This window comes from Haplochromis burtoni, unplaced genomic scaffold (assembly GCF_018398535.1).
Source record: "Haplochromis burtoni strain Fernald_Lab_line unplaced genomic scaffold, NCSU_Asbu1 Contig_82, whole genome shotgun sequence".
Classification (NCBI taxonomy): domain Eukaryota; kingdom Metazoa; phylum Chordata; class Actinopteri; order Cichliformes; family Cichlidae; genus Haplochromis; species Haplochromis burtoni.
This window is the reverse complement of record NW_024582443.1, coordinates 1,154,354-1,165,036: the sequence shown is the minus strand read 5'-3', so window position 1 is coordinate 1,165,036 and position 10,683 is coordinate 1,154,354.

Genomic DNA, 10,683 nt, shown 5'->3' with positions numbered 1-10,683 from the left:
GCAAGAAGCCATAAAAATAAGTTCCATCCTCTTCAAACATAAACTTTATACAGAACTCCAATGGGTGCTCTAGTATTTCTTTAGGCCTTGGGTTTGAGGATGTTTTGCACCGTGAAGTGTCCCTCAGTTTTAAAGTGATGGTTGGTACTTTACAAAGTGATGTAGATTTTAAGTGTTGAAGGTTTTAAAACAGAGATGTCAGGACCACACCTCTTGAGTGTAGACATTGGGAGTGCCGAGACAGAGAGACACCATTCAGAAATGGGTAGAATGGTTCACAGCGCATGTGTGTCCACATCTCTTTGGGTGGGCTATGTCACAGAATAAGGGCCGGTGTACGGACAAGGTGTGCAGCTCCAAAAATAGAAAATCAATTTGTGTCAGACAAATGGATACATTCATTTATATATGGCCACTGCCACATATAAATGAATATATGAGAAACTGCCTCATAAATAAACTTGCCTCTCTCCAGTGTACTGAAGGTGCAGTGAAGCATTTTGCATAAAGATGACAAACTTGACCAACCACTGACCTCATGAGACACTCATGAGACAGAAAAACAAGACAAGACAAAAAAGAAAAAGAAAAAACAAACGTATTGTCTCCTGAGGCCTTTTGCTGGTAGAAAGACTCAAGGTTTAAGACCAAGAAGGGCTTTGCATTAAATATTTTGTGTTTTGCTTGCTAGAGTTGAGTTGCAAGGATCCGTGAAAAGTGGAAGGAAGAGGCCACTCTCCCAGGACAATTGGCCCACGGATGTATATGCTTCTACACTCGACCCTCATTATGTGAATTGTATTAGTCTGCATGGGTAGCCAAATCCATTGATCTTGGCAGAAGCTGAAAGTAGCTAATTAATTAGTGCCGTCAGGGGGAAGGAGGAGGGGGTGAGCAGAGAGAATACTTAATGCAAAAATCTTCCACACGGCAAAGACCCATCCGAAAGTCACTCCCATACCACTGGTGGAGATTTCAGGTTGAGGCCTGGCTCTGTACCTTATGTAAATATACCTATAATGAATAATTCATGAGCAAGTGTCAGGGACAGTGTTACTTTGGTATGCAAAAGAGATATGTAAATAGATAGCAGCAGGTTGGACCAGCAGTAGGTTTAAGAGATCACTGAAGGATCAATAGTTGAATGGATTGGAGTGAATTCATTTGCTAATGTATGTACACATGTTCACGTCAAACACTGCATATGTGAGCAGGGATTCAGTGCACCGGTACGGACTGTTTGATGAAAAGAAAGGCAGGAGTTGAAAATGCACAGACTGGTATGAATCTATTTCTGATATGTTTCTAACAAAACCTAAAGGCCGACATCTTCGTAGTTGTAAAAGTTCTTTCTTTATTAATGAGCTAAGACACTTAAAAATAAATGATGCACAGAAACACTAGGTTGGCTTTTCAGAATTAAAGTTCCAAAAAGACCACATGCACAGATTTTCTTTTTAAGTACTGTCTCCTTTGCTGCTGCTGGTCCTTTCATGGATCACCACAGCAGATCATCTTACTCTATCTCATCCTATCTCTTCCATTCTCCTCTGTCACATTAACCCTCTGTGGTCTTCCTCTTCTCCTAACTGTCCTCCGTCCGTCCTCCCCTCGCTCTCTCATTTTCTACATTCATCAGATCCTCACAGTACTCCTATCTTCTCAATGCTCTCTTCACTCTCCTGTTAGCAAATTTCCATCTATATCATTAATCACTCAAACCATCCCTTTGAGCTCGATCTCTCCTCCCAGTCAGTCCTTTTCCTCTGTGGCTAATGAAAACATCTGTACCTCAAATATATTTGGGTTTATCATCTTTATACCTGTTCAAGTTCATATCTGTACATCCGTGTGATTCATTATTACTAACTTCAGTTCATACCTAGCACATTATGTTCTGGCAGAACAGATCCTTTCCGTCAGAAAGCCTGAAGGAGACGAAAAGGTTGCACATTTTCAGCTGCTATTTGAACTAAAACTCAATACCAGCCAAAGTGTTACGTTTTCTCTTCATGCTGATGATGCAGTGATGAGCTGGTTCTTCTCCTAATGCTATTTGTCAGCTAGACTTAGGATTTAATTCAGCATCGCACATACACGTGCTATGTTTACATGCACTGAGCACCGTCTATCCTGCAGATTCATTACAAACCTTACTGGCCTGCTTTAATTGGATGGTCTATTTTGTTGTCCATTATTCTTTTTCAGTGAAAGGCTTTATTTACAGTGTTATTCTTGGTCTGCTTCTGTTTTACTTAGAGAACTAAGTAGAATGAGGCAAACTGTTGACAAAAAAAATCATTCAGATCACTGAAAAGAAGTGTGGGAAGTTACTGTCTTTACTCTCAAGACTTATTTCCTCCATCTGTCCCCGAAGCCCAGACTGAAGAGGAAAAACAGGGATTTAAATACATTGCTTCCTCCACTTGGAATCAGGTGGAAAGTCAACTCAATATAATCGAAATGTGTATGGGAAAATAAGTGCGTATGCAGCCACTCCTGGTTCAGGTGCTGCTTGGACACTTTTTTAAAACTACCTCCTGATTGCATAAATAAATAACAGCTCCAACATATTCCATCAGTCACCATTCAGCAACACCCTGACAAACTCTCGTCACTAGGGAAGTTGCTAAAATGTGCATCTTCCACTTGATTAGATAGTTGCTGCAGGAGTTGCTGAAATTAGTCGCAAAGATACGTACAGTGCTGCACAAACCAGTGGTTGCCAGGAGGTTGCCAACCACTTTTCTATGCCTGTGTGACTGGATCCTATTCAAATTGACAACTCCACAACAGTTACTATAGTAAATGGCTCGAATGGGGAGAGTGATTTATGGTTCTTTTACTGGAAGGTTATTTGGTGTATTGTTGATGTTCACACACAGCTAACTAATAATAATAACAATAAAAGGCATACAGTGTGGTTTATGACTTTTACAAACAGCTCTCTTTCTATGCTTCGCATTTTGACAATCCTTTTACCTACCCAGTCATTTCTTTTAGTTTAACAGTAATGAGAAGTGCAGCAGAGTGACAGAGCTTGCAGGGCACAGTGGGATGGAAATGGCTTGGTGTCTATCAAAGTGTCAAAATGGAATATAGCTGTGCTGCACTCTGGCCTCGAGCCACAGGGTGAGTCAGGCATTCACACTCACATGCAGATAGACATACACACACCTACACTCATACTGTAAGGTCAATAAAATCACTCCTGAGTCAACCGCTATATTCGTGATTTGGCCTCAAAGGGTGACTAAGAGAGACAAAGGAGTTAAACAGACAGACAGACAGCAGAAACACTTAAGACTGGGTTCATTCTTGAGCTAGAAGGCTCTTTAGGCGCATAAGCAGGGCACTCTCACATGTGTGCGCTCTGGCCCTGCACATACAACTGCTCCATTATACATTTGTCCACATGGGAAATAATGAGATCACTAAGATCATTCTCTTAGAAAAAGAAATCCATTGCATTTTCATGGCTGGTGCCCTCTGCATGCTAACAGCACGAGGCAAGAAGAAAATCCAGCTCTCCATCCACGCGCCTCTCTCTTTTTTCCTCTTCCTTTTTCTTTCTCACTCATTCCTTCCCTCTGGCTTCTGTTAATGCAAAAACTAGAGCATGTGAAGAGAATACACAAGAAGCCTGCAGACAGGGAATTGGGGAAAAATAAAAGGAAGAAGAAGGGAAATCAAAACAAAAAGTTAAAGAACAAGAACAGCTGTGGATTTCATGTCACCGGTTTGACGGCAGGTTCAAGTGTTCATATCTTCCAGGGCGCTTTGCTTTTTTGTTAGACTTCAGCAGAGGCTAACTGCGGCGGCAGAAGTGAAGTGTTTTAATTTGAGAGTCTGCAGCACTGTGTGCAATGGCAACGCATAAAATTCTAGACAAGATATGATTCCTGCTGCCAAAGTGTAAGCAGTATGCGTTATCATCGAGGCTAATTTTGCATAATATCTCCCCATGATTCATATGTCAAAGATGATCCTCGTCACAAAGTCTGCCATAAATGAACATTTCTACATAGTGGCCTTTCCCCAGAGTGTGAGTATTGTATGTTTGCATTATTAATGCTCTTTGACTAAAGGTCGAACTCGTGTTCTGGTTTTTCATCCAAACGAAAGTATTTGCTGCCTTCCTGATTTCTTAAGTTTTTTGGGCAGAAGGTTGCATATTTGTTACACTCACATGTTTCAGATTGTGAAACAAATGTTAATATTAGAAAAAGATAACCTGAGTAATTACAAAAAGCTGTTCAATTATTATTATTATTTGATTTATTAAGGGGGGAAAGCTATCCAAACCACAGATGTGATTTTTCTTTCTTTCTTATTGTTCAAGGTTCAAGGTTCTTTATTCGTCACATGCATAGATATACAAGTGTAACACGCAGTGAAATGAAACGTGACATGGTCCTTGACTTGTGGGGGGAGAGAACATGGTTGGTTTAATAATAATAATAACAACAGTTATGTATACTTTATTGATCCCCGTGGGGAAATTCCTCTCTGCATTTAACCCATTTACTCAGTGAAGCTGTGGGGAACCACTGGGCACCCGGGAAGCAGTGTGCAGGGACAGTACCTTGCTCAGTGGTATCTCAGTGTAGTCGTTTAGTGGATTCGAATCATCGACCTTCGGATCACAGAGTCACCACTCTACCTACTGAGCTATTCCTGTTGTTTGCTGCTTGAGGTTCACTTTGTAACCCTTTCAGGACTGATAGATATCAGTGACTTGTTTCTCAGCAGCTCTAGAGTTTCATTAGATGGTGGCATGATGTGCTGCTTTTAAAGATCTTATAGTCTACTTTACTTGGTCAGACAGGTTCTATTCAACAGGTCTGCCAGTAAACGGGCCTGTGTGTGGCTGGTAAACTTGACCTTAGAATGACTTAGAATGATGAGAGCCAGAGATTTTCCATGTTTGAGGTGACCAAATACTTATTTTCCACCCTAATTTACCAATAAATTCTTTACAAATCCTACCATGTGGATTCATGGATTTTTTTTTCACATTCTGTCTCTCACAGTTGAAGTGTACCTCTGGTGCAAATTACTGACCTCTGTCATCATTTTAGGTGGGGGAACTTGCACAATCGGTGACTGACTAAATACTTTTTTGCCTCACTGTATATATTAAAAAGCAGTTGTTTTCAAAATCTCACCAACTTCCTAGTAAGACTTTGGCTGCAATAAAAAAAAACAACAAAAAAACCCAAAACGTGTTCATCTTATGTCAAGGCCTAATTTTTAGAGCATAAAGTCTGGATGGAGGGGTTCGGGTGTTGGATACTCAATCAACTAGTCGTCTTTTTTTCTCAATCTTTTTCCCCCCCATCTATACTTCCATCTATTTGTCATTTCTCTGCCTTCTCCAGCTCTGTCTCCCCGCTCACTTTCTGTTATGTAAGTAGTTCTCATTAATCACTGGGCAGCTCCAACTACTAAGACCTGTATGGATTTTTGTCAAATTGCTTCTGCCACATAAATCTAGCACATATAAATTTGTGTGCATTCAACTAACAACTGATGTGTGATTAATGAGTGTGAGTGCATGTGCCTGTTCCACTGCAGATTTTTATTTTTTTTATTTTTGGCCTCACAACGCGTTGCATCAATACCTCATATCCGTAGAGGGACTTCACATGAATGGCTTTCATGGCTGCAGGTCACTGTGCGGAATGTGTGACAGCAAAGGTCACAGGGAGTCTCGCGGATGATAACTGGAGACCTCAACACACTGGTGTCTGTGAAGGTTCTCAGTCATCCAGGTCATCGTAGTCAAAGGAGCTTGCAAAGAAAAGCATCTGGACTTGGTTTTGAGTTCCCTCCCCAGACGCCTTAACGCCCACTCACATCCTGGGCCATCTGACCTCAGGAATTCGCATGATAAGGTGGGGCCAGGTTTCACAATGAGCTCACCCAAAACCCTGGCTGATTGGGACCCACACCCATTTTCACACCTTGGCTCAGGCAATCGAGGATCATCAGGGGGTCCTTTTGTCCCTCTTTGGGGGGATACTCCCACTAGGTTTAAATCTGGGACTCCCCACCATTTGACCTTAGAACTGAAGAAGCTTCTCGGATGAGAGGTGAAACGTCTTCGAGCAACTTAAAGAAGTCCAGACGCTTTTCTTTGCAAGCTCCTTTGACTCCACACACTGGTATTATATCAGTCATACCTCCTCCCTGTCAGTGTACTTACTGTTTTTTTTTCAATGCTCTGATATCCAGAGCTTCTGTTATCAGGTAACATTTTTCAAGAGCATCGTATATCAGTATCACACAAGAACTGCAGGTGTTATAGTTTATTGGGGATAGCAGTGGGCATACAAAACCCAGGATATGGACATTTGAGTCCACGATTTAAAACACCACTTCTATTAGTGGTTAGATTAAGATATTATTTAATAGAAAATGCAATCTTTACAGCATCTGTTTTTCTCCAAGTTTGCTGTTAATGTTTGAGGTAAAAGTGTTAAAGGAGTTTCCAAGATGCTGATAAAAATCAAAATAAGGTCATCTCACTCTGCACCTCTACAGTGCTTCAAGTTCTGCTGGTTTGTTAACATTGCTCCCTGGAAGTCCAGATCCAAACACTTACATGGACTTAAAACTTCTGCAGTAAGCAAATACACTTGTGTGCCAAACTGAGCCAGAGATCATGTTAAGGATCGCCCACAGTGCCCAGATCTAAATACAGTGCATCAGGACTCACAGGAATGTGCATCTTGAAATCAAATGTCAACATGTACTGTAGTTCAGCTACAGCTAAAGCCCTGAGGCACCTGAAAAAGGATCTTTCACAGAAGTGAATTGTGGCTTTACGTATTGTGGCACATACACACGGTCTCAGACTGCAGGCTTACTTGTGGTTCCTATAATATTTAAAAGTAGAATGGGAGGCAGAGCCTTCAGCTTTCAGGTCCCTCTTCTGTGGAACCAGCTCCCAGTTTGGGATTGGGAGGCAGACACTCTCTCTGGTTTTAAGATTAAGCTTAAAACTTACATTTTTAATAAAGCTTATAGTTACATCTGGATCAGGTGACCCTGAATCCTTCCCTGGTTACACTGCAATTGGCCAAGGATGCTAGAAACTTCCCATGATGCAATGAATGTTTCTTCTTCTCTCACCTCTTCATGCAGCACTCTGGATTTAATCATTAGTTATTATTAATCTCTGGCTGTCTTCCACAGTGTGTGTTTTGTCATGTCTGCCTCCCATCACCTTCAACTAGTCAGTTCTGACGGCCTCCCATCCCTGAGTATGGTTCTGCTGGAGGTTTCTTCCTGCTAAAGGAGTGTTTTTTCATCCCACTGTCACCAAGTGCTTGCTCAAAGGGTGTCATCTGACTGTTGTTCTATGTATTATTGCAGGGTCTTTACCTTCAATATAAAGTGCCCAGAGGCAAATGTTGTGAGGCGCTACATAAATAAAATTAAATTGAATTATGGCTTGAACAACATTTGAGGCAATAAAAATAAGCCTACCATATTACACTTTATAGAAATGTATGTGATTGGCCATAAATTTACTCATATTAATACATTTCTTTCAGAAAACATTGACTTCAAGCAGATTAAGTGTGCTCACAGGCTGAAGCACTTACCGCGTGTGTGTCCATCTCTGCTGTGAAAGCAACAAAATTAACTGTAATGACATCATCCTCAGGGATATGATCGCTAGCAAAATAAACAGCGATAGAATTTATGTGATCACAATTAAATCAAAGTTATTGCAGGAGTTTCCTTATGAACTTGTTTATTGTTCCATCCACAACACATAAAAAAAGTTTGCCCTCAATCCCTCTGCGCATTCATAAAATAAATATGAAACAGAAATCATTTTAACAAAGCCCTAACTGCTATTCCTTAGATGCCATTTCCCGTGGTTGCCCGGGAAAAATAAAATTTTAAGACAATAAAAAAGTCATAAATTGTGGATATCAAATAGCTTCCTCAAAGGTTTATGGTTGAATTCCCCTCGCTGATGTGATTTTAAGTCGTTAATTCGCACCAGCGAGCATAAATGGGATTGAAATTTCTATTTAAATGGCATACCTCATGTTTGATGTTGGAGAAGTGATCAATGATTTCATTAATTAGCTTTACATATTTGAGTGTGGGGAATAGTGTCTTTTACCATATATTTTCTCTATTATTCTTTTGCCCTGCAGTATGCTAAGGACGTACCCTTTCTTATCCTCCGGTGCCTGTAGTTTTATCTGCCTGCTGGTTCCACACTATCTGTCCTCATAGGCTGGTTGAACACGACACCGCTGCAGTGTGGACCTTCAATTCAGGCGAATGCCCGATTACTATCGAGGCCTCACCTGCGGCTTGGTGAGGCCTTGTGCTCGCTCAGTGAAGCCTGTCGGAGGTCACTGTATTTCCAGACTTATTGGCAAATTTGTATGCATATGGATGTTTTGTTGTTGCAACGAAAAAATAATCAGGTGCTTGTGAAGCTATTGCAGTGCTCTGCTTTATAATATAATCACAAAGACAGCCTACTGTACATCCCAATTAGAAAGACTGTAGATTTTTGTTTTGATGTGCTTTAGTTATCTGAGCAATATTTTCAATCTTGTGTTTTGGCCTTGTCCTTGGCCCAGGGTAAAGACCCTACAATAATCCATGTGTCTTTGTACAACTTTACAGAAATAAAAATATTAAATGCAGTCATCATGGGCATGAAAGTCATGGTATTTTTGAGTTCTTGGTACTGTCCTATATCCAGGATATAAGGATTAGACTGCAAACATCTTAATAAAACAAATGCAAAAGTTGGACTTTATTTCGAATTTTCTCTAATCTACACAGATTCCTGGCTTTTAAGCTTAGTCCACAGGATCATCAGCTCAAACGACATAAGTACACGTTTTTTGTGATGTGTCAACACTTTGCCAAGGTCTGGAAGAAGACTGAAATGGTCACCCTTAGATGAGAAGAAGTTAGTTAGCATATTCAGGAATCCCAGGATCCGAGAAGGCTCAAGGCCTGCCATGAACTGTAAACTGCTGGAACACCAGCATCATTGTGCACAGTGAAACCAGTTTAAATCGATTCTGGAGGCAGGTTTTATGGTTAGATGAGACAAAGATTGAGCTATTTGGCCACAATTACAAAAGTTATCTTCAGAAGAGTAAAGTTGGAGCTTTCAAGTCTAAGAACACTGTACCAACAGCAAAGCCCGATGGTGGTAGCGTCATGATCTGGGTTGTTTTGCTCCCTCTGATCCTGGTACATTGCACTAAGTGGATAGAATAATTAAATAGGTTTACCTCCAATTTCTTGAATTTCACCTGAAATCAACAACTACCCAGCTGTGTCCAAAAATTTGGACACAACAGGACAGTGATCAATACATCCAAACTGGTTTTGGAATGGATCTATCAGACTAACATTAAGCTTCTGGAATGGCCATGAAAATTTATGAACTATGCTTAAAAGCCGGCTTTGTGCCTGGAAACCAATAAACTTAATTGAACTCTACCAATTCTGCCAAGAAGAGTAGTTAAATATCAAGCCAGAATTATGCCAGAATCTTGTTGATGGGCACCAAAAGTGTTGAGTGGCCCATGTACAACTTCCTATTGGATATTTAACCAAGTATTAGGGGGCCTGTATGTATACTTTTGACCCTGTGTGGATTAAGCAGAATAAAATGTCAATAAAAATGAAAGTTGTACAATATACACCCTGGAAAAGAATAGTTTAAACAAATCTTAAAGGCCCCAAATTACTGTAGCATAATGCTTAACATAATGTTTTGACACACTTCCACGTGTCGTCCATCTTTTCCATCATCTCTGCCATGTCATTTTTGAAATTTGTAAAATGAGCACAGCAAGTAAACAAACACTTGAAATTCACTTACCCCTTTAATATGCTTTGACAATGGAATGCAAGTACTAATTTCTGATTCAAGCAGTGAATGGAGGTAAATGGTAAACGGGCTAGTTCTTATGTAGTGCTTTTCAATTCCAGCTGAGCACTCAAAGCCCTTTATATAACTTGCCTCATTCACCCATTCATACAAGCATTTTCTCTAAGCTTTTCTACATAAGTGATTTCTGTCTAACATTCAAACTCAGATGAATGTATCAGAGAGCAACTTGGGTGGGGTCGGTATCTTAACCAAGGATATTTGGCAAGCAGACTGGAGCAGACAGGGATCAAACCACCACCCTTAAGATTAGTATGTGCCCTCCTGAGCCACAGCCAACCCAAATAATGGTCAGGTTAGGACAGATCTTTTTATGTCAGAATTTGGCTGCTGCTCTGTATTGGTCCATCATGGTGATTGCACCATTAGTTTCAAAGCTTTGCAAGTCAAGACTTTGATAGAACGATTTCAAAGGTAGCAGCTCTAGCGCATGACTTCAGCACTAAAAGTACTAAAAGTTGCAAATCTCAGTTTCTTGTCGATTTCTGATGTAAATTAAGTATCCATTTGGCACTGACACCCAGTAGTAATATTTCCAAGATTTTCATGTTCAAACTACCTACTGGTATCTGTTGGTGTACTGAAAAGCCATGCATATAGGTAGAAGTAAAATAGGACCCGAGGCATCTCTACGATAGATAGATAGATAGATAGATAGATAGATAGATAGATAGATAGATAGATAGATAGATAGATAGATAGATAGATAGATAGATAGATAGATAGATAGA